At 34.8% G+C, this 19,964-nt stretch overlaps 1 protein-coding gene across 5 annotated transcripts in view; it reads right to left on the reverse strand.

The window, feature by feature from the left end:
* LOC101901389 (GAS2-like protein pickled eggs) overlaps window positions 1-19,964 on the reverse strand; it is a 377,420-nt gene that overhangs the window by 233,081 nt on the left and 124,375 nt on the right. The gene's annotated exons all lie outside the window — the stretch shown is intronic.

The following is a 19,964-nucleotide window of genomic DNA, read 5'->3' on the forward strand; positions in this document are numbered from 1 at the left end:
CCTCCCCCTAAAAAACCATAAATTCATCTACATCATCAGCCATTGATTAGGCATGACAGAGAATTTCTCCCCTCCAAAATAAAAAAAAAAAACAAGAAATATTAAAACATATTTATGTTCCATTTCATTTCACTTTTCACAATATTTTTTCTGTTCGCCTTCAATATCCGGATATATGGTTGATGAATTTCTTTGCCTTTGCCAAAGTTCAATTATGAAATTATTCTTCATAATTTTAGATACCTACATACCACCTAACTATTGTTCGGGTATGGTCAATTACTTCTACCTACCACACCACTAATCGCAAAGTCTGTTAAGTCCCTATCGTTTCACACACGAACTTGTTTGCATTGAAAGTTTGAAGCTGTCAGCAAGTTAGTTTGACGTTGGGTTTTTTAAGAAATAAATCAAGGGAGAAGTAATGTTTTTGAATGACCAGTAGAAGCATAAAAAGGGCTTGGTTGCCACTCCTGGAAGAGTAATTGTCGCACGCACTCACCAATACATGCATACCTAATTCATTGGAAAACCAAATGTTGGGAAATTTATCCATAACATAATGTTTACCACATAATTACCGCAGCTAATCGAGTTAAGTTGGCTGCAAACCCAATGTTTTGGGGAATTAATGTCAAGGGAAATTGAAAAGGATGGCTTGTTTAAAATATATCAAATTAATAATTATTAGCCCAAATTTCAATATCTGACAAAGTTGCCAAAAATATTATACAACATAGAGAAAAATATTATTTGAGCTCTCACTTAAATTATTTCTTATTCCATTATGCCTTTCACGGTTTCAAAAGAGCATTTATTTCCATAGCAATTCGAGTTAAGTTGGCTGCAAACCCAATGTTTTGGGGAATAAATGTCAAGGCAAATTGAAAAGGATGGCTTGTTTAAAATACATCCAATTAATAATAATTTGCAGTATTTTTAATATCTCATAAAGTTCACAAAAAAAAAAAAAATACAACATAGAGAAAAATGTTATTTGAGCTCTCATTTGAATTATTTCTTATTCTGTTATGCCTTTCACTCTTTCAAAAGAGCATTTAATTTCCATGGCTAAACGAGTTAAGTTGGCTGCAAACCCAATGTTTTGGGGAAGTTATAAAGAAGTGTTTATTTAAAATGTTTCGAATTAATAATTATTAGTGCTTATATTAACGTCTCAGAATGTTGAAAATATATACAAGATGATGAAAAATATTATTAAGCTTTCACTTAAAATATCTCTTGTTCCATTTTGCTCACAACTGCTTTTAAACACAACTTAATTTCTAAAAGAGTTAAGTTGGCTGCAAGCCAAATATTTTGCAGAATAAATACCAAGGGAAAATTAAAAAGAAGTATTTTTTTAATGTTTCAATTTGATAAAATTTAGTACAAATTTTTATGCCTTACAAAGTTAATAAAGCTATGCAACGTAACGAAAAAATATTATTTGTTTTCTCAATTAAATTACTTCTTGTCTTATGTTGCTCACCACTATTCTAATGCGGCATTTAATGACCATGACTAAACGAGTTAAGTTGGCTGCAAATCCAATATTTTCAAACAAAATTGTGATATAAATTAATTTCATATTCCTACGTACCTAATATGCTTGAGTATGGTCAATTACTACTACACATCAACCACAAAACATCTCATGCTTTATATTGGAGTTTGTCAGCAATTTAGTTTGACGGTTTTTTATAAATGAGTCATGTGAGGAGAGAAGTTGTTCAATGACCAGAAGAAACATTAAGAGGACTTGGTTGCCACTCCTACCAAATTGATTGGGAAATCAACGGTTGGGAAAATTATCCATAACATAATCTTTACCAATTAATAACCATGACTAATCGAGTTAAGTAAGCTGCAAATCCAATATTTTGCGGAATAAATGCCAGGGGAAAATTAAATGTTTTTTTTGAATCTATTGAATTAATAATTTGTAGTACTAATATCAATGTTTCAAAAAGTTGACTAAAATAATGAAACAACGTGAAAAATTTAACTTTAGTTCTCCCTTTAATTATGTTTTTGTACTCTCTTTGTTCACTTAATATCCATGGCTAAACAAGTGAAGTTGGCTGTAAATCAAATATTTTGGGGGAAAAGAAAATTAAATGAATTAATCAAGAGTCTACTTCGATTTATCTTCGTACTTTTTCAGTTTTTTCGCATAAAAGAGTGAATTTATTCTTACTCTCCAAAAGAACGGAATAATAAATCTCAATAGAAAGCAGAAAAACGTACATAAGTTTAATCACTTAAAATTCGCGGGCAATTGAGTTAAGTTGTCTGCAAATGCAATATTCTGCAAGTTAAAATTATAGCAAAGTCTAAAAAAAAATACAAAAATAGAACAGAAAACGAGTACAAAAAATAGAGTTTATTCTAACAAAAATACGGTTTATAGTCGGACAAGCACACTGATTTAATGTAAACTGCTCAAGCTTATGGTTACTCTGCTTGAGTTTATTACATTCTATCTTCTTACTTTTTACTCCATTTTCGTATAAAAAAGAATAAGTAAAAAAGCAGTAAATTTTACGCTGATCTACTTTGTTGGGTCTGACATGGAGGAGTTACAAACGGAATGACAAAATAAATATACACTCCATAGTATGATGGAGGGTATAAAAAATGTTCTTAATCTCCCAAAATAACCGAGTAGTCAATTTCATTGGAAAAAACAAACAAACTTTAGTTAAGTTGGCTGCAAATGCACGTTATAACCATGGACAATCGAGTGAAGTTGGCTGTATTACAATATTTTGCAAGTAAAAAAAATTAGCAAAAATTGCATGTAATTCTAGTCGGACGATTTTTCGAGAGAAAAAATTTCATTTATTTTATATTTTTTAGAGCTGTGCAACAAACTCCCCTTTATTTACTTTACCTTTCAATCACTTTTCTAATTAATTTGCTCTATAAAATATTGTAGATGTTTCGATCATCTGTCTTAGGGTTACTTGTTTACGTTTGTTATGCTAGAGTATGCTACATTCTATATTCACATATTTTTCTTTAAGAAAAAGTTATTCCTCCAAAGAATTCCAAAAAAAAAAAAAAACGTACACAAACTTAACCATTTGACATCACTGGACAATTGAGTTAAGTTGTCTGCAAGTGGGCTCAATATCCATGAATAATCGAGTAAAGCTGGCTGCAAATTCAGTATTTTCAATAAAATTAATGCAATAACTTCAAGTAATAACAAAAACAGAAGAATAAAAATAAAGAAAACAAATAAATGGGGCTTGTTACCGTTGCTCATTCCTTTTTTATATTTTTTAAAACGCTGGCACTTTGTTTACATAACTTTTCAATGAGTTTGCTGGCAAAGAAAATAAATTTGCTCAGTAAAAGGTTATTGCTGATCATCTGTTTTATTAATAACTTACGTTTATGCATGGTTAAATTATGTCAGTTTAACCCCATTTCGAAAAGTAATATACAGCTCTGCATTTTTATGTAATTTACCTTTTCAGATTTAATTTCATTGAAAACTGGTTGCCATCTTTGATTTGTGTGTGGATACCTAAATAAAAATTTTGACAATGAGATGTTGTCAAATGTATAATTTTGAAAATTTTGCAAGCATATGACTGGTTGATGTTGCCTTCTTCACTTTACCGCGCATTTATGGTTAGTCTGATAGAACTTCTTCCATTCGCATGGAAAAGAAAAATTGTTTTTACATTCCCAAAGGAACTGAGTAGTAAATTTTATAATCACTTAAACCATAGGCAATTGAGTTAAGTTGGCTGCACATGAACATAATATGCCTGGACAGTCGAGTTAAGTTGGCTGCAAATGCAATATGTTTTGTAACAAATGTTGAGTGGAAATAAAAATGGAAAATTGGATATAAAACGGGAAAGAATGGATTAAGAATTCTGAAATTCGACATGGGCATCGTCCTTGGTGTAAAGTGGTCGAATGGGGTACTCAGACACAAAATTTCGAAAGCTGAATTTTTGTCTAAAATGAAAATGACGATTTCTGGAAGGATAACAATTTTTGTAAAATTTTTTACAGAAGGTTTTAAGTTAACTTTATTATCTAGATACTATATGTAGCTCCAACAACTATATAATATTAGGATTTCCATGATACGATCGTACAGCGCACATCATTCATGCCGAGTAAATACGATGAGTTCGCAATATGTGACACCTACTGCCTTGTAAATAGATTGGTTCATTAAGATATCTTGTGTAGTGTGAAAGTAGAATAAGATTCACTCGTGATAAAGCATTGAACAGCAACTATCTGCAAACAAAATACGAATATAATTCAAAATATTCTATATATGTAGTTTATAGGCTTAAAATGACTTTTTGAGTAAAATTGTATGTCTTTCGGTCTATCTGTTAAAAATAGAAAATAAATGACCAAAAAGGTTTGACAGATTATTTAAAGAAGTCATATGTGCAATGTTGAAGCTCCTTGTCCCAAACAATGTTCCCGAAGTTTCGAGGTAGTTTTAATGCCCATATTAGGATTCCCACGATATGGTCGTACAACGCACATCACAGGTACAGAGTAATTGTGATGAGTGCGAAATCTGTGGCACCTACTGCCTTGTAAATAGATTGCTTCTTAGCATTAGGGGTTCATGTGTTGTGTGTAAGTAGAATAAGTTTCACTCGTAATAAAGTATTCAACATCAACTGTCGTCTTCAATTCAAACAACCATCTGCAGGCACAACGAGAATACAATTTAATATATTCTATATGTGATCTTTTTCCTACAGCTTTTGATCAATTTGTACTCTTTATTTAAAATTTCCTTTTTACTCCAGAATAACAAAAATCTTAACTGACCACCAGGTGTTGATCTAAATATCCTCAGTTGATCAATATCAATATTCAAAATTCCCATGTCACATTATTGATTTATCGACTTTAAAATCAGATTTATTACTTGGGGGAAATTTTTACATACATATGTATATGCATGTACCCCCATATCGCCATAACCTTCAAACAAATTTATTATTGATTTCAAATTACTTTTCCAACAGATCATAAAGTAAAGTGGCCAGCAGGTTATGCTGCCACATATATGTGTAACATATCAATTATAAAACGATTTTTTGCATTTCAAATCAAGTTGTTACGACAAAGTGAATATATTTGCGCACAGTGGAGCAGATTCTGAATTCCACGATCACAATAACATTTTTGGTCATCACTGATATTTGAGGCACGTAAGGGATTTGATACCAAACATGTTTTGTTTCTTTTGTTCTAAATTTTGAACTTATACAGTGGAGGTGGCAGAAGTACTTACATCCGAACTTTATGAAATTTTGGTAAAAATATTATAATGTAGTTTGGATCAAATAGGATACTCCCATAGAGAGAGAGAGAGAGTTATCGTGAGCACCCGACGACGAAAGAATCTCAATTTTCAGGACAATTTTCCACTTCTTTGAATGGCTGTTATCTCTTTGTGTAGTTCCAATAAAACTAGGACAAAAACTGTTTTCAGTATGAGAAATGTTTCTCGATGGTTAGATTACCATTCCGAGAGTCGTAAGTCTTTTAGTCTCCGAGATATTTGCGATCGTTTGAAGGGCACTAGTCAATTTTCATGACAATTTCCCAAAACGAAAAATCTAGGATCTCAAACTGTTACTTTGGCCTTTATCAAAATCATAAAACCTTTTGGTATCGCAAAATTCCGACTATGTACTTGGGCCTTGAATCAGAACAGCCTTGTTTTTCGTCGTCGAAATTCTGTAACTTTTAAACATTCATTGATTCCAACAAAGAAAAAAATCATAAAAATTGCCACTTAAAAATTACAGAATTTCGACCAAGAAAAAAGACAAATCCGGCCCACTGTGTGCCGAACCAGAACCGTATTACTGATGATTGTCGCCGTTGAAACACCTGAGAACTTTATGGGTTCTTAAGATACAAATAGTTTCGGTCTTATCTAGCATTTTCTCCTCACTTTCCTCCACTCAGGCACATACGATTTCTGTGCGAAAAAAAAAACTAAAGCGTAGAAGCTAGAGAACTACAATAACAACAAAAACCCTTACCTCTCGACGAAATAGAAACTCGTTTGTATCGTAATTGAAAAAATGTTATAAAATATTGATCCGATAAGAACGCGATACACACACGTGTTACAAAAGCACTATTCCAATGACTGTATTTACCAGCCGTACTCCAGCCACTACTTCAGTGGCTGTCAACAAATGAATTTCGAAAAGCATTTGTTGTGAATATGAAACTGGACAAATAATACTTCATGACTTCGAATCTGAAATCAAATAACGAAATGCTAAGACAAATATGAATGTATGGATGTAACGATAGACAAACCGAGAGACAAATAGAGATACAGACGTACGATCCGATCCATCGATGAAATGAAAACATTCTACGTTACAATGGCCATTACACAAATGAGAAATGAATTATTTATTGCGAACAAACAACAATCGATTTTGACAAATGTTCGGAGGTAGAAAAAAAAACCTCAGCCAAATAGCCATGGCGACAAATTTTCGTTTGCCAACCAACCAAGCAGCGAAGAGACAGCCAAGAGATCCTCGGTGCATAACAACGTAACATAAAACAGAAGTGTCAACAACAACAATAAAAACGATGATGATGATAATGATCAGCTCGCCTAGTCAATGTGTGCCCCCATGGCGAACAAAAGGATCTTTATGGGTGGCCAAGCGATCACTCACTCAAACTCTCTCAAACCGTAATGGCCCAGAGATAGTAGCTGTTGTAAGAGTAATTGTCTAACCTCAACCAATAGACCTGAACAAAATCAGCTACATAATTGGCATGATAATGAAGAGAGTCAGCTAGCCACCCAGCCAGCCAGCCATGACGAAGAAGAAAGAACCGTACGAAAATATGCCAACTTCTTGGATGACAACAGGTATGAAGCGAAAACTTTTGTTTGATTAGTGGCGAATTACGGAAAGAACTGTTTTTAAATGTCACAAGTTCGTTGTTAGGCAGACTAGGGCCGAGGGCATTGACATATTTCGGTTTTAAGGTGTTGCCGGTACAAAGAATAAGATTTTGGGGAAACGAAAAGAAATTTAGAATTTAGAGGAAAATTGAGAAGTAGTGGATTTAGGCATTGTTGCGAAATCGGATTCTGGCCAACCGCGTGCCCATCAGTATTTCAGGTTTGTTGTCTGGGTACCGATTGTATTCTGGTCGCCTCGATGGATGCTAGGTTAAGAAGGCCACAACATGCCATGCTACTACGACAGAATTTCATGGACGGGAAACTTGAGAGGAGATAATGCCATGATATGAGACTTGATTAACGAGAGTGTTTTAAGACAGCAGCAGGCAATCTGCCAAATTATGCCGGATATGGCCAAGCCAGGAAAGCATTCCTGTGGATTTCTGAGAAACCTCATTGGCAAATGAGAAAAAAAAACATGGATCCATGGCTAGACCATGACTTGACTTAGAGTCAAGGGTTGACCTTTCGTAATGAACCTGGGTCTGTTAACCTGAAGAGTTCTGGTGATCTCGCCACTACTAAATGGAGGTGTCGCTAGTTGGCTGTGTTGATCCTCCGCAATGAAGCTGACCTGAAGAGTTCTTGTGGTCCAACCACTAAAAAATGGAGGTGTCGCTGATTTCTAAGGTCGCCAAAAGTGCCAAATCCAAAAAGGCACGAACCAAAAAAGGCGTATTGGCGAGTATTTAATTACTGAAGTCGTTATGTAGATGGTGATCCGTCCCAACTCAATGATAAAGAGTCACAGTTTATCAGAAGGAACCAACATTTTGTTAGGAAGTAGGCCAAGCCGAAGTCTGCCTCTATATGGCACAAAATATCCGAAAATCAGGATCTTCACTAACAGAGCAGCAGTTAAACCTGTCGAGGCCCCAAAAATGGTGAAGACTGTGAAAGGTCCTGCATACATGGAAAGGTGGCATCGAAGTGGACAGAACTTAAGCCGTCTATTAAGATGCCTGCTGCGTTTTTAGATACTGAGATGCCATCGTCCAATTCGAGGGAATGTAAGGCTACAACGAAGTCATCAGAACTAGTCAAAAGAGATAAAAGATCCGATAAGCAGCACCTCCACTTACAAAGCAGCAGATAAACCAGTCAAAGCCCCTTAAAAGACGATGACTGTGGAAAGTTCCTATCTACATGGAGAGGTTGCTTCGAAGAGGATAAGACCTAATCAGCCTATTAGGAAGGCTGATATGGCTTCAGATCCTAAGATACTACCTTCCAATTCATTTGACGGCAAGGCTACGACAAAGCCTTCAAAGCCACAGATTCTAAAAAAATTCTCCGAGAAAGAAGAACAAGTCGAATTTAGCCTCGAAACGCTTCACACTGGTACTGCCGAGCCCAGTTATGGCTTCGCCATTCCCACCCATTGCAACGCTATCGAAGGTGAAGAAATAGGTGGTGACTAAATCCCCCTTGCAACCAGTGGGGACGAAGGGGATGAGGTCAACCCGAGGCGAGAAAAAGGCGACGGTTTCATATCCTTCGGCTATGCCAAGCCCAGCTTTGGTGTAGCCATCTTCACCCATTGTAACGGTGTCGAAGTTGAAAAAACAGAAGGACAAGGCCAAGTTTGCCAAGAAGGTGTTTACAACGAGAGGACAGAAAAAACGCAACATCTACGGAAGCGCCAACTTCGCTATAAGAGCAGCCCCAAAGTCACCTAAATGCCCCTCGCAGCCAGTGCAGGCAAAGAGGATGAGGTCAACCTGAGCCGAAGAAAAAGATGACTACACAGGTGGTACCACCATTCGTCTCGTATGCTTCGGTCGCCGTGAAAAAGGACAGTGGGAAGCACACCGATGGGGAAACGAAACTTGAACCTGCCGGTACCGTTTTGCAGAAGCCTTGCGACCCACATTCAAATCAATATTGTCCGACTTTTCAACTATGGATCTGAGAGTAGCGGTCGTTCAGAAGGCTGATCCCAATGGGCTCACCAGCGAGGATTGACGGAAAGATCCATTTACAATATCTGGGACTTTTTAGGTTGAAGATGATTACGACCCGGAAATCTCGATGAGATCTCGCGCCAGAGTCATCGAAAAAATACCGCTTATATAAAAACCGTTATATGGGGCTGTTCGAAGATTTGGACCTGCATACGCAATTTTTTGGCATAGTCTGCCGAACTCTAAATAAGAAATTTGAACCAACTCCGGTGAAAGAAGTCGCTAATATCATAAAAATTCCGAATAAAGGGAGGTACCGTTATATGTGTGGCTATACGAAGACGTGGACCTGCATAGACAATTCTCTGCCATAAGTTGCAGTGTCCATTTCGAACATCGAATTTAAATTTGGAACTATTCCGGTGAAAAATGAATATTGGGAGGTATCGTCATATGGGGGCTTTATGAATACGTGGACCGACATGGCACGTTTAGAAACCTAACCGGTCTACTGGTATTGCTGAACCGACTTCGAATTTTACGCTGATCCAGAATGTATATACTTTGTGGGGTCTATCATGAGTATTTCGAGGTGTGACAAATGGAATGTCAACATTAATTTAGCCTCCATAGAAAGGTGGAGGATATAAACAATATGAAACGAAATCTCCTTTCGGAACTTCGAAAGTCCTAAGAGGACCCCCATGAATTCATTGATGTAAAAAGCTCTGATTTTAATTTGAGGCAAACCAATAAAGTTCTTATGTTATTTTGATTCTCTTCTTCACGTGTGGCGCCATTTATAAATTAATATCCACTAGTTAAAAATTACAGTTTTTTCTTTGATTTTATCTATTTTAAATGCTTTCCAAAACTCGGGTAATGATATGCAATCAAAATATCGGCCCATATATCAAAACAACAGTTAGAAGATTAACTGGGCCAAGTTGTTTAACAAATCGCCCATTGTCAAGAACTTTGGCAGAACGAGATTTAAATTAATTTCGGTTTATAATCTATGTGTGTTTTTAGCCAAAGAACTCAAGTAAACAACCCAGAAAATGCCATAAATCATTTTAGAGATGATCTTTTTTCTATGGAATTTTTAATGCTGGCCTTAATGTCTTGGACGTGTGCTTGACAAATCATCACAATAGGCATGTTCTGCATAATATAATTTGGTCAATAAACATCTGTGTTCAATCATATCTTAGAAATTAAAATATATCTTAAAATAACCATAACAACTGCGTTAAACAAACAACAGTTAATAAAATATCATAAACCAAAAACATTTCAATAATAATTTGGAAAAAACAAAGAAAACAAGTTCTTTATCTTCAAATTTGGGTTGGCTTTTCTTAAGGTTGGGCCGGGGTATCAACATTGCCTTTTGTTTGCGGTAAAGAAATCTCGATTTTTTTTATTATACCAATTAATGTAAATGTGATCATTAAACAGCCACCTGTTGTTGTTGTTGTCTCTGTTTTGTATTTATAATTTTTTGTTTGTGTTTAACAAATTATTGTAATTCGGTAGTAACGGGCCTTTGCTAACTTGTGGAACAAGCGTGCGCTTTGACTCCAAAAATTGTGTTTGTTTTTGTTGGCGAATCTTAATGGCCACCAATAAAACTCTGTAATTTTTTTTTGTTGGTGTAAAATGGCAATTGCGCCGGCGTATAAAACGCTTGCCATTATAATGAGTGATAATTATTGTTTGCTAATGTTTTAAATATAATTGCAGACATTAAAGCAATGCGAAGTATTATTAGGTGGGGTATAGAAGAAAACAGCCCAGGGGAAAATATTCTAACAAAGATAAATACTAAGCTTCTTGCCGTTAGTTAGGTGTTGAATGTCGTTGAAAGTAATATTTCTGAAGGAATGGAGGCTTTGCAAAGTGGCGCCCAACAGGGGAACGTAAAAAAGAACAAAAATCTGGAATATATATATATACCTTGTAGGGTCTATCAAGAGTATTTCAAGAAGTTATAAACGGAATGATAAAGTTAATATACCCTCCATAGAATTAAATAAAATCTCTTTTCGAAACTTCGAAAATCCTAAGAAGGACCTCCAATTTTTTCACTGATGTGAAAAGATCATAGAAAAGTGTTGATTTTAAATTGAGGCAAACCAACAAATTTGTTATGTTCTTTTACGATAATTATATTCTTCACGTTGGGCGCCATTTATAAATTAATTCTGACTACGTAAAATTACAGTTTTTTTTTTTTTTGATTTTTTCCAATTTAAATTTATAGAAGAAAATAGCCCGTGGTAAGATATTCTAACAAAGGTAATTAGTAACTTAATTGCCGTTAGTTGAATGTCGTGGAAAGTATTGCCGTTGAATGAATTGAAGTTTGGAATTTAAAGAAAAATTGACGCCCAACAGGGGGTCTTAAAAAAGGACAAAAATCGTCTTGTATTAATTTATTCGCCGTTAGACAGGTGCTAAATGTCGTTGAAAGTAATGTTGTTGAATGAATGGGGGTGTTGGTATTTACAGCAAAAGTGGCGCCCAACAGGGGAGCGAAGTAGAGATCAAAAATCGTATTTTTATTAATTTGATTTGACGGTGTTGGAATGAATTGGGGTTTGGAATTTACCTAAAATGTGGCGCCCATCGGGGGAACTTAGTAGAGTACAAAAATTGTCCTTTATTAATTTATTCGGGTTTAATCAGGAATTGACGGTGTTTGAAAGAAATATAGTTGAAATAATTGGGATCTGATATTTACAGAAAAAGTGGCGCCCAACATGCGGAAGGTAGTTGAGAATAAAAATTGTTCTTTTTAATTTATTCGCCATTTGTCAGGTGATGAATGTCATTGAAAGTAATGCCGTTGAATGAATTGGGATCTGGTAATCACAGAAAAAGTGGCGCCCAACTAGGGAACGTTGTAAGGAATAAAAGTCGTCTTTTATACTTTTTCCTTCATTTTCCCTTCAAAGAAAAATCGATTTCGAATTATTTAACACGTTAAAAAGTACAGGGTGCAACCAACTTCAGACTGCTGTCACCTAAGCCTCTAGTCCGATAGCTGTTAAAATTATTTCAGTGACAGCTGATTATATTGTCTACAAACCACAAGTGGCTATCGTTAGAGCACTCCAGCATTTAAATGTGAATAAATCGTTTGTATCTCGTACCATCGCTCGTTACCGTGATACTGGTAGCGTACAAAACAGCAACATCTGCAGAAATTGTTCGAAAAGTAAAGAAGCGACTTGATCGAAACCCGCGTCGCAATGGTCGAAAAATGACTCGTGAGCTAAACATAACGCAATATTACATTCGGAAAATATTGAAAAATGGGCTCGGAGTAAAGCCATTGAAAATTCAAAAAGTTCAAGAAATTACACCGCAACGGAAAGAAAATAGACTCAAAAGAGCTAAGGAGTTGCTTCTCTTGGCCGAAAGTGGTTAACTGCCGAATTTGCTTTTCTCCGATGAGAAAACATTCGTCGTGCAGCAGTTTGTAAACAAACAAAATGATCGTGTTTACTTGGCCACCATAACTCAAGCGCCGGTCTTGGTGATGGTGTGGCCCGCCATAACAGCCGATGGTCACTCACCGCTCGTATTAATCCACCATGGCATCAGAATAAATGCTGAATATTATCGCGAAAATATTCGGGGGCAAATATTTTAGCCGCAGACCTTGGACATTCCAACAGAAGTCAGCACAATCGCACTCAACACGTGTCAACCAAGAATGGTTACAAAAGTTTAGGTTCCTCGCTTCATTTCAAGCTCACAATGGCCACCAAAATCTCCGGATACCAATCCGTTGGACTATTGTGTCTGGAGTATTTTGGAAAGAAAGGTTGGCGTTAAAAAATACCAAAGTGTCGATCACCTGAAGCAAGCGTTCTCCGGCAAATGGGCCAAAAATTCGCAGAGCAACATTCGGACAGCGTGTGACGGTTTCATTGGCCGTTTGAAGGCCATAATTCATGCTAAAGGTGACCAATTCGAACAAATCTAAACTTATTCTAAAATTTGATGCTATTTCCGACATTTTTGCTTTCATTCAAGAAATTAAAAAAAAAAAATGTACAAATTATGGCGTTGGCTTTGTTGTAGTTTTTATCTCACCCTGTATCTGTCGGTTTCGACAGATGGCATGAGCCTTCCAATATGATTATTCAAACAGTTGTTCCTTTTTGGGAGGGTTCCGAAGGAGTGGACCAATAGTTTCGATTTCGTATCTGACCTAGGTCTGACATAAATATCAAAAATTTACCAGATTTGAGCCATACTTCCATTACTTTTTCTGAATTATGTGATAATTTTTGGCGAATCTGAGTATCCCGCTTAATCTAATACTGAAAATCGGGTATTTACTTTCAATTTTATGCCGATAAATGATAATCAACATTTTGAACTTTTGTGGGGCCAGGTACCAGAAGGAGTGAACCGATACATCCCACTTCACAACGAATCTTTCGCTAGTAAAAATGTTGGTATTTGTGAAATTTGAAGAGAATTGGCTGATTATTTCATATTTTATGAGAGATGTAATTATTTACAATTTTGACCCGTTGTGGGGGAGGTAAAAGAAGGAGTTGTCCGATATATTAAATTTTTGCACTTAACCTAGAACTCATAAATATATTAGGATTTGCAAAGTTTGCACGAAATTGAATGATCATTCCCCTTCTTTTATGAAGTGAATTATTTTCTGTGGACATTTTACCATTTATTTCCAAGTTTGGAGATATCGTGCGCAACAGCCACCAAGGCAGACGGACGGACATCCCTGGATCGACTCCAAATGTTCTGAAAAGGATTTGATCCAAAGAGACCCTCTGTATTCATTAGGCTGGCGGAATAAAAACCGATAACAAAGCTAAACACGAAAAAGGTGGCGTCCAACGTTTTTTTATTACTAAGAGAAAATAATTTTTTAAATAGCGATTTTTGTATGTGAGGTACTTAATTGTTCTACGCTATCCAAAATGTAGCAGTTCAATTCTAATTAGAATACAGATGGCGCCCTATATACTGTAATTATATCACATATGGTGTCTTCATCGAAAGCCATGCTCCAAATTTAAGAAATTTCGAAGATTTTCAAACGGAGATACGAATTTGTGAAGGTTAAAGAGCCGAAAAGATGAGCGTGCTACGAATTTTAAGCACTCTGCTGCAAAACCTAAATTATTTCATGTCCAAAATATTTGTCTTTGAATTTCTTGAAAAAATGATGCTCCATTTACTGTTTGTGCTTGATATTTACTTAACGCAAACACCATTAGCCGTCCATGGAAAAAATAACGCACCAAAACTACTGGAGATGAAGAAAACAGAAAAAAAAAACACTTTCAAGAAGAGATGCTCAAAGTACAACAAAAATCTCAAACACAAATACTGAAAACGAATTTAACTTGAAACAAAACTCAAAAAAAACGTTTCCACAAAAAATAATACAAGTTCAAGGTTAATTGTGTTTTGTATTGCTATGTTTCTGTTGTTGTTGTCTTGACTTTTTAACCAGACTTGTGTGTTGCGAGTGTGCGCGCACACGGGGTATTTGTTAACGTCAAGTGGTAGAGGTGAGTGTTTTAACACATAAGCCAGGCTTGTTACGAGGTCTGTGTGATAATTGAGGCAATAAAGAAAAAAATAAAATAAAAAAAGAATAAAGAAATGTTTTGAGGCAAGAAACAAGATGTAATAATATTAATTTAAGAATTAAAAAAGCAGACAAAGGCCGTCGGCCTTTTAATCTACCATTTGGAAGAATCTTGAAAATTTAAAAAAAATATCCGTCGAAAAATTATGGTTAAATGAAAATCGTTATATAGCAGCTATACGATATCGTGGACCTGCATAAATAATTTTCGTTCATAGGATGTAGTACCTATTACGAACTTTATATACGAAAACGTGGACCGACGTGACCAATTTTAATTTTAGCCTTTTATCTCAATTCGTTCCAAAGATAGCGTGATTACAACAGACGGACAAACTTCACGCATATTTTTCCACTTTGGGCGCCACTTTATTTTTTGAGTTTTCTGTTCGAGAATCTTGTAAATGGATTCTATCCGGAAGAGAACTCACATTTGAGGACTTTTTCACTGTTGGTCAACGTTGGCCGCCAATTTCCTTATTTTTGGAGTTTCATTTGAAAGACTTGGAAATAAATGCATCCGCTAGTCAACTCCTGATTTAACTCAATTGTTATGTCTAAGGAGCAACAATTGGGCGCCACTTGCTTTATTTTTGTAGTTGTTGTTTTAAAAACTTATATATGTTAGTTTATAACTGAACTGTGTCTATAAGTAATTTATATATGGGTTGATTTTTATTAAGGCAGATAAGTTCCACTAACATTGCCCACGATGGGCGCCATTATATGTTTAGGGTTCCCATTTAAGGATCCTGTAAATGGATTTTATACGTAAGCCAATTTAAACTAGGATAAAATGTATTTACACAAAACCAACAATTTGTACTATGCTGTGCCACGTTGGGCGCCAATTTGCTTATTTTTCGAGTTACTTTTGTAAGTACTGGCAAAGTTTATTTCAAAATTTCATCTCAATGCTTTCTTAGTTGAATGATTTAACTCAATTAATATATATCTGATCAGTAAACCTTGGGAGCAATTGCAAATGTTACCAATATTTTTCCACGTTGGGCGCCACTTGTTTTAGAATTGTTATCGAAGAGACTGCATTGCAAATTCATTTATTTTATCTGTAAGACATTTTAATTTGGGTAATGCATCTACCTTGAATACTCAGAAATTTTACTCTGTTGTGCTCCGTTGAGATCCCATTTTTGCATATTCATGTGTCTTTTAAAGACATAGAAATGCATGTATACATATTTTTTTTTTTTTTTTTTTTGAAAAATTAGTTATAGTTATATCTCGACAGAAAATATTGGGCGCCACTTTCCTTATAAGGAAATTATAAGAAGTTGCAATTTAAGAAACTTTGTCTATGTAGTCCATTTTAAATACCAATAAAAATCGTGCAGACCAAACACACGCCTGAGTAAATTTTATCAACCTATTTGATTTCATTAGGAAACTAGAGTGATTTCCAAAGCGGGACAGACTTACGGACATCGCTAAATCAATATAGAATCTTATGCTGATCAGGAATATATGTATACCTTGTGGGGTCTAGAATGTATATTTCGATGCGTTACAAATGACAAACTTAATATACCCCCATACTTTGGTGAAGGGTATAAAAACTACACAAAAATTGTGCCATGTTAGGCGCCACTTTCTTCTTTTCGGTTCGTTTTTTGGCAATTGTATACATTCTAGTGATACGAATATTGTATTCAAGAAACTTGCTAATGAAATAATTCAATCTGTAACCCAACCTGGCTGATTTCTATCCATACAGGCAAGATTACAAACCACGTACCACATTGGGCGCCACTTGATTTTAACAGTTGCTTTTAGGGGACTTACAGTTGTAAATACCTGGCTTATTTGACTATTGTGAAATTTGTATTTTTATCGGCTATTCAAATATTTCCCACATTGGGCGCCACTTTTACTTTTAGAGTTGATGTTCAAAAATTCTTGTAAATATACATGTCTCCATTCTGTTTATATGTGCAAATAATTGTTGGGTGACTCATATCGATAGAGATAAGCTGGGCGCCCCTTTATATTTATAATTTCTTTTCAAATGGCAAATTATTGTTGGGCGAATCATTTCGAAAGAGATAAGCAAGTCCATGTTGGGCGCCCCTTTTTTTATTAAATTTCTTGTCAAGCCACTTTCAAATTCCAAAGAAACATCTTGTTACATTTTCAGTTAGGCTTGCTTAGCAAGTTCTTATGGTAGAGTAATAACAATTTTCTCTCTTTTACGAAAATTGAGAGTAAACTCTCCATTAACGTTTAGTAAACTCTCAGTACACAATTGTAAAAATTTCTCTCAATGTTTACTCTCCAGCGAGATTTTGTAACACTACAACTTTTCAAAGGTAATTCGAAACGTTTTAATTGTAATTTGTAAATTCTACAATTCTTTCGAATCATAATTCAAAAATTCCAATAGTAATTCGAATTATTTAAGTTGTAATTCGAGAATTCTAGATGTAATTTGAATTATACTATTTATTTATTTCTTTTTTGGTGTAGTTATAAAATATTAAGTATAAATACAGACATAATTCTGGACGATTTTTATCCATACAGACTAGTTTTGCAATTTTTCTTCCACGTTGGGCGCCACTTTTGTATTTGGTAGATGATATTCAAGAAACTTGTAAAGATACCTACCAGAATTCGGAATTGTGATTGATTTGCCAATGTGATTTTGGGTGATATTTTATAGAGACATGTTTATCAAATGTTGTTACATGTTGGACGCCACTTTCGATAAATAGTTCATAACTGTGGATTTTTTAAATATTTTTTTCGAGAATATTTAGACGTATATATATGTGCATTTTTAAATATTTCCCGGGATATTTGGAGGACAAAAAGGGTGGATTTAAAGAGTGGATATTTTAAATTTTTTCCCACTGCGTGGATTTTTTAATCTTTTCGTAAGATATTAAGAGGCCTAAAAATTGTACAGATACCTAACAGAATTAATAATTTGGCAATGTAATTTTAGGTGATAGCTTATAAAGACAAGATTATCAAATTTTGTTACATGTTGGGCGCCACTTTCGATAAGTAGTTCATAAAAGTTTCTTTTTTAAATATTTTTCGAGGATTTTTGGATGTTAATGAACGTGCATTTTTAATTATTTTCCTAAGAAATTTAGAGGACCAAAGACGTGGATTTCCTAAATATTTTTTTCTGGATATTTACATCGGAGATCTTTAATTTTTCCGTGGATATTTTTTGAGTGAATTTTTTTATTATTTTCCTGAGAGACCTAAAATCGTGGATTTGTAAATGTTTCATAAACGCGATTTTTTTTAAATATTTTTCCAGAATATTTAAATGTTCATGAACGTGCATTTTCAAATATTTTCCCAGGAGGACTAAAAGCGTGGATTTCTTAAATATTTTCTGAGGATAGTTAAAGCGTGGATATTTTTTTCCAGGATACTTAATGCGTGAATTGTTTTTTTTAATATTTTCCTAAGATATTAAGAGCCCTAAAATCGTGGATTTTTTAATATTTCCCTGGATATTTCGAGGCTTAAAAGTTAAATTTAGTGAATTTTTAAAATATTTTTTTCAAGACATTTAGTTGTTAATGAAGTTGCATTTTTGAATATTTTCCGAGGATATTTGGTGATCTAAAAGAGTAGATTTCCTAAATATTTATCCACGATAGTTATAGCGTGGTTATTATAATTTTTCTTAGGATATTTAATGAATAAATTTTTAAGTGGATTTCCTAAGATATTAAGAGGCCTAAAATCGTGTATATTTTAAAATTTCCCCGGTTGTTTCGACGCTTAAAACTTAAATGCTTATCAGAATATTTTCAAATCTAAAAACCTGGTTATTTAAATTTTTTCTCAGGATATTTAATGCGTAGATTTTTATCAATATGTTCGTGAGACATTAAGAAATCTAAAATCGAAGATTTTCTAACATTCCCCCGGTTGTTTCGAGGCTTAAAAGTTCTTTTAAATATTTTCGCAGGATATTTCGAGGCCTTGATTCATAGATCTTTTAATATTTTCCCAGAATATTTCAAGACCTTGAAGTGTAGATTTTTCAATATTCTTCTTTCCAGGATATATCAAGGCTTACCCAGTTTCGTTTGTAGTTCTGGATTTGAATTTTTTTATTCAATTTGGATTTTTTTATTCAAAAATCTCAAGAAGTGAGGCTTGAATGTCCAAATTACTCCTAAAAATTCTATATATATCTTATAATCCCTAATAGAATTCAAAGCTCATTAAACTTAACTTTTTTCCAATTTCCCATTCTCCTATACCCAATCATACCATCAAACTGGTAAACATATTTCCTTATTGTTCAGGTGTATCGTTTTCTTTTGCATTCATTGGTATCAGAAGTGTTCGAGTATGAATATGTGTGTGTGAGTGTGTTTCATGTTTAATTCGAGGATTTTGTTACCCCTGCTTTTTTATTTAGTGTGTGCACTTTGTTGAGACACCAAAGATGCCGAATCAAACGGCAAGAGTTAAATTTAAGCTCAAACCTTTTTTTCGGGACGATTCATACAAAAGCAAAATCTAAAATAAGATTCGAGAAACAGCAGAGCAGCACAGCAAAGCCGGTACCCGGCAACAACATGAAACTAACTACAAACACAGCCGAGTGAATAAAAAAAACACATTTTGCCGGCAACAAAAATCACAATGCGATAAATATAGCAACAAAATAAGCCAGCACTGAGCTAAATAGCCCCGGGCGGCTGAAGTTTTTTTATTTTTGGATAAATGTGGCACACTCGAATCTAACTAAGCCAGCCAGCCAAAATCGTCGTCATACCCGGATGGGTAATAAAGCCAAAGTGAACAGGCGCTCAGCACGCAACACTAACAGCAACAAGTGCAGTTTAGTTTTTAATGGTGTGAGTGTGTGTATATGTGTGTTTCTCTTTTCAAACATCCCAAATAAAACCTCCAACATTATCTTTGTCGTCATTATCGGCAACAGCATCATCATCATTATGAGCTTTTTATTTGGCTAGTGACGATGAATTTTGTGTGCTTGTTAAAAAAAAGGTAGTCAAGTTTTTCGTTCGCAGCAAAAAAAAGACTTGCCGCGTTTCGTTTCGTTTTTTTTTTTTTGGGTGGATCACTCTTTTTCTTCTTCTTGTTTCGTTAAGGAAACAATTGAGAAAAATATGGTTTTACGCTTCATTTAGGAAAGTTAATCTGCCGCTGGCTGCCACCACTGCTGCTTATCGTCGATCCATGCTGTGTTTGAATTTTGTAAATTATAGCTTTTTTCCTGTATTTTGCAAAAAAAAAAGAGTCGGTTTAGAATTTTGTGTTTTACGCTTATTAAGAATTCCCATAAAAGAAAAACGGTCAAGCTTATTAACCTTTGCGGTGGTGCGATGATGACGGCAAAGCCAAGTGGACAAGTGCGTTTGAATTCCGAGTTGAG

The sequence above is a fragment of the Musca domestica genome, unplaced genomic scaffold (genome assembly GCF_030504385.1).
Source record: "Musca domestica strain aabys unplaced genomic scaffold, Musca_domestica.polishedcontigs.V.1.1 22, whole genome shotgun sequence".
In the NCBI taxonomy this organism is placed as follows: domain Eukaryota; kingdom Metazoa; phylum Arthropoda; class Insecta; order Diptera; family Muscidae; genus Musca; species Musca domestica.